At 41.9% G+C, this 5,519-nt stretch overlaps 1 protein-coding gene across 3 annotated transcripts in view; it reads left to right on the forward strand.

The window, feature by feature from the left end:
• The window catches only part of LOC106869243 (uncharacterized), a 107,537-nt gene that overhangs the window by 8,104 nt on the left and 93,914 nt on the right, over nucleotides 1-5,519 (forward strand). The window contains exon 1 of one of the 3 annotated variants that reach the window (XM_014914916.2): nucleotides 48-112. The exons of the other annotated variants lie outside the window; for them this stretch is intronic. The gene's annotated coding sequence lies outside the window, so the exon portion shown is untranslated. Of the gene's footprint in view, nucleotides 1-47; nucleotides 113-5,519 lie in introns of those variants that run through there. 3 annotated transcript variants of the gene reach the window in all.

Below are 5,519 nucleotides of genomic sequence, written 5' to 3' on the forward strand. Positions count from 1 at the left end.
GAGAGAGAGAGAGAGAGAGAGAGAGAGAGAGAGAGAGAGAGAGAGGGGGAGGAAAGAAAGACAAAAGATCAATACACCGCCTGTGAATCGATCAGTAACGGTAGTTTGTTTGGTGAGTAAAATAAATCTTTTATTATTTTTAGTCTAATTGTTTCCTCCCAGTTGTGGTCCTGGATGAGTGTGTGTGTGTGTGTGTGTGTGTGTGGCAGCAGCAGTGCCGTCCTAGATATATTTGGTCATTTGTCTTATATGGGTCATACATACAGTTGTTTGGAAACAAGTAACAAGATCACCCGGAAATACTACCCGAGTTGGACTTGACTCCTAACCATTCACAAAGAATAGGACAATTATAAATAATAATAATTATTATTATTATTTCTGTATTTTCCCACATGGGGCTAAACATAGACGGGACAAACAAGGACAGACAAAGGGATTAAGTCGATTAAATCGACTCCAGTGCGTAACTGGTACTTATTTAATCGACCCCGAAAGGATGAAAGGCAAAGTCGACCTCGGCGGGATTTGAACTCAGAACGTAACGGCAGATACCGCTAAGCATTTCGCCCGGCGCGCTAACGACTCTGCCAGCTGACGGGTAGTCATGATGGGTATAATGAGCTTCGTATATTTTACCCCCGGGTCACTTTGACGGCATGCACTGCTCTCTCACTCAATAATAATAATAATAATGATGATAATAATAATAATAACAACTAGTTGTTTCCAATGTTGGCACAAAGGCCGGAAATTTGGAGATAGGGCTAGTCGATTACATCGTCCTCAGTATGTTCAAATGGTACTTAATTTATCGACCCTGAAAGGATGATAGGCAAAGTCGACCTCGTCGGAATTTGAACTCAGAACGTGCAGACAGACGAAAAGCCACTAAGCATTTTGCCCGGCGCGCTAACGATTCTGCTAGTAGCTCGTCACCTTTCCCCCCTCTTAATAATAATAATAATAATAATAATAATAATCCTTTCAACTATAGGCCCAAGGCCTGAAATTTGCGGGTAGGATTAAGTCGATTACATCGACTCCAGTGTTTCACTGGTACTTAATTTATCGACCCCGAATGGATGAAAGGCAAAGTTGGCCTCGGCGGAATTTGAACCTAGAATGTAGAGAAACGAAAGGCTGAAAAGCATTTTGGATAATGATAGATATATATAAATAAATAATGAGCAAAGTATTGGCCTTTAAACAAACTCCTTTAAGTCAAATAATTTACGTACAAGAATTCAAAGAACTTTATTGGAATTGTTGATGTTGTTTGTTATTCCGTGTGTCAACCCTAACTGAACAGTCTTATTATTAACGTTATTCCAGCCATGACCATCCTGTCATTTTCTGAGTTTCTGGGATGGCATAATTTTAATATGTTAGTTCGCGTTACTCCGTAAGGAGTATAGCGCCGGTTTCCCGGTCTCTCTAGCATATACGTTCCCCATCTGGACGGGACACCGGTCCATTGCAGGGTTACTCATTTTTACCGGCTGAGTGAACTGGTGCAAAGTGAAACGAAGTGTTTTGCTCAAGAACACAACCCATCGCCTGCTCCAGGAATCGAAACCGCAATCTTACGATCATGAGCCCAACACCTTATCCACTAAGCCATGCGCCTCCACAATTATACTCTCATTTAATATAAAAACGATAAACGTCGCCCTTTCAAATCCTAGCCAGGCTCATGGGCCCGGTTTCCCGGTTTCTATGGCGTATGTGAATTCTCTTACTCCAGAAATGATTAAGTAAGAAGCTAGCAATCCCTTCTCATAGAAAAACTGGTGTGTTACAGAAACCGTTGCCCCTAGCCTAAATGCAAGCATTCAGACATGGTCTCTAGTCAAAGGACCACTTCCTCCCTTCCTACAGCTAGTCTTGGAAGCTTCAAAAAGGGGTTATACCCTCTGCTGGACCCTTTCTAACGTAAAAAATGTCAACCAGTCAAGTTTCCATTTTCCTTACTCGACTGAAAAAGGTCACTGAAAGTGCTAGGTATAGAAATAACAGCTAAATATCTCTTTTTGATATTTGAGTGCAAAGGGTCAATCAAGTATCTCTAAGTGAAATAGGAACCAAATATCCCTCAAATCTCCCCGCTTGATACTAGAGTGAGAAGAGTCACTGAATCTACTAAAAGTAGAAATAGCAGCCAAATTTCTCTCAACTCAGAAACAGTTACTGTTTTAAATAACGGCAGGACACATCAGATAATGCCATCCTACAAATGTTAAAAAAGGATTGGAGGGTCATGGCCGGCGTGTTCTTTTGATTATGAGTCTGCTCGATCAGAACCGACGCAGGAAATAACATTAACCACCACTACCACCGCCACCGGTACCAATTCCCCTGTCTACTGTCACTACCATTACTACTACCACTACCACTATAACCACCAGCATCGCCACTACTACCACCACTACCACTACAACCACCAGCATCGCCACTACCACTACAATCACCAGCATCACCACTACTACTACCACTACCACTACAACCACCAGCATCACCACTACTACCACCACAACTACCACTACCACTACTACTACCACTAACACTACAACCACCACCACCACTACCACCATCAACAACAAATTACAACAAATGGCACCACATATGTCTGCAAAAAACCAAACGTGGTGGTCATGACTGACCCGGAGTTAAATAACAACTACTTCAAAAATCCCAGAAAGATAATTTGGCAAATACGGCTATGGTCGGGTTTGAACTCAGGACTTCAATGAATGTAGTGTACATTCTACAGTTTCTACCATTGCATATTTATGTTTCAACCAATGGTTTTCATTCATCTTTTACCTATGGATCCCTTTGATTCCCATGTAGCTCAGGTGACGGAGGAAACCCTCACAGCCATTCGATATCTTAAAACTATTGCCTTTTTTTTTTACCATAAGCGCAGGCGTAGCTGTGTGGTAAGAAGCTTGCTTTCCAACCACATGGTTCCGCGTTCACTCCCACTGCGTGGAACCTTGGGCAAGTATCTTCTACTATAGCCTCGGGCCGACCAAAGCCGTGAGTGGATTTGGTAGACGGAAACTGAAAGAAGCTCGTCGTATATATGTATATGTGTGTATTTATGTGTGTCTTTGTGTCTGTGTATGTCCCTTTCCCCCACCTACATTGCTTGACAACCGATGCTAGTGTGGTTGCGTCCCCGTTAGACTAGCGGTTCGACAAAAGAGACTGAAAGAATAAGTACTAGGCTTTAAAAAAGTAATAAGTCCTGGAGTCGATTTGTTCGACTATAAAAACCTTTTACGGCTGTACTCCAGCATGGCCGCAGTCAAATGGCTGAAACAAGTAAAAGAATCTAAAATCTATTATATTTTTGTTTAAATATTAGGAATTGTATTTTAAAATGTGTAAATATTTTGTACATAAATTCTAAGAGCAAAATCTTACGTGAACTCCCAAGGGTTACATGGAACCACTGGTTTGAATGTTGTTAATAATGGCCCTAGGAAAAAGAAGGGAACGCTATAGTATAGATATCGACAAGGCGGCCCTTTTTTTTTTTCGAGAAGCGGGCCGCATGAGACATGGTATGGTTCTTCATCAGGCGGACCGCAGTACTAAAATAAAATCAAGGTAACTTTTCCATAGGCGTGCCATTCAGAAAGCACCGCGGGCCACAGTTTTACCCAGGATAGTAAATAGCCTCCCGTAAATTTTCGGACTCGTGATAAAGAAAACCGATGTCTGTGCCGTTGTTGCTGTTGTTTTTAGTACTGTTATTTACCCTCTGATTGAGCAAACGCGTGATCAGAGGCTTTCTAGCCGTGACCGCCATGTCTTTTTTCCTATGTAAAGGAAACCCAGAACCACATTATCTGATACGTTCTGCTTTTCGAAATAATGCAGGTGTAATTCGAAAGGGATTTACTTGCTATTTCAAGCATGGTGAACGACCACATAGAGGCACCTTTGTTGGCTCGCGTTGCTGATTGTGTGTGTGTGTGTGTGTGTCATAACTGGACTGACCTATAATCAAAGTTATTCCAAACGTAGTCACCTTGCATCGTATATAATCTTCTTAGACATAGTATATCTCAGACTACACTATCCAATGTGTCCAGCTTTCAGAAGTTATATGATTCAAAATAGATTTAGCTGCTGTTTCTAGTATATCATGCGACTACGTAGGGGATGTATATCGCAAAATTCTCCAAAGTGGGAAATAAAAAAACCTCCCCCTTTCACTTCTACAGCCACTGTCTTTTCTCCGAGACGGTTTCAATCCCGAGACCAACCAGCTTCACTTCTTTCCATTTACAGAACTCATTCACTGATTATTTTATAAAGGCATGAACCTCACAAATTCCACATTTGTCTAAGTACACGCCTTAAAATACACATTTGGCTTTTTTTTTTCTTCTAATATTATCTAACACAGTGGTTCTCAACAGGGATCAATACGGTCCTTGGAAGTCCATATAAGATTTTATTGTTCGTGACTGTGTGGTAAGAAGCTTGCTTCCCAACCACATGGTTCCGGGTTCAACCCCACAGCGTTGCACCTTGAGCAAATGTCTTTATCTATAGACACGAACTGACCAAAGCCTTGTGAGTGGATTTGGTAGACGGAAACTGAAAGAAGCCCGTCATATATGTGCGTGTGTGTGTGTGCGTGTGTGAGTGTGTGTCTGTGTGTGTCTGTGTTCGCGCCACCACCACCGCTTGACATTCGATGCTGGTGTGTTTACGTCCTTGTAACTTAGCCGTTCGGCAAAAGATTCCGAGAGAATGAGTATTGGGCTTACAAAGGATAAGTCCTGGGGTCGATTTCTTCGACTAAAAACCCTTCAAGGCGGTGCTCCAGCATGGCTGCAATCAAATGACTGAAACAAGAAAAAGAATAAAAGAATAATAAATTGCTTGTACTTATAAGCAGAATATAAAATTTTTTTTTCATACAATTCCTAATAATAAATATTTAATTATATAAATACTACCATTTCTAGCAGATCAAGCAATTACATAATGAAACCGGGTTGGATGAGGGGGTGTTTGGACGCTAGATTGGGTTTGATAAGCCAAAACACAAAAGTAACCAGTAAGATTTGAAAGAATTAGTGATGTACACTGCAGTTAGAGGATAAATATTTTAAAAGTGGGGTCTGTTGGCTGACAGGAGGAAACGATTCATACATACATACATACATTGTTGTTGGCACTCCGTCGTTTACGACGTCGAAGGTTCCAGTTGATCCGATCAACGGAACAGCCTGCTCGTGAAATTAACGTGCAAGTGGCTGAGCACTCCACAGACACGTGTACCCTTAACGTAGTTCTCGGGGATATTCAGCGTGACACAGTGTGACAAGGCTGGCCCTTTGAATTACAGGCACAACAGAAACAGGAAGTAAGAGTGAGAGAAAGTTGTGGTGGAAGAGTACAGCAGGGTTCGCCACCATCCCCTGCCGGGACCTCGTGGAGCTTTTTATGTGTTTTCGCTCAATAAACACTCACAACGCCCGGTCTGGGAATCG

Source organism: Octopus bimaculoides, chromosome 11 (assembly GCF_001194135.2).
Source record: "Octopus bimaculoides isolate UCB-OBI-ISO-001 chromosome 11, ASM119413v2, whole genome shotgun sequence".
NCBI classification, from domain to species: Eukaryota; Metazoa; Mollusca; class Cephalopoda; order Octopoda; family Octopodidae; genus Octopus; species Octopus bimaculoides.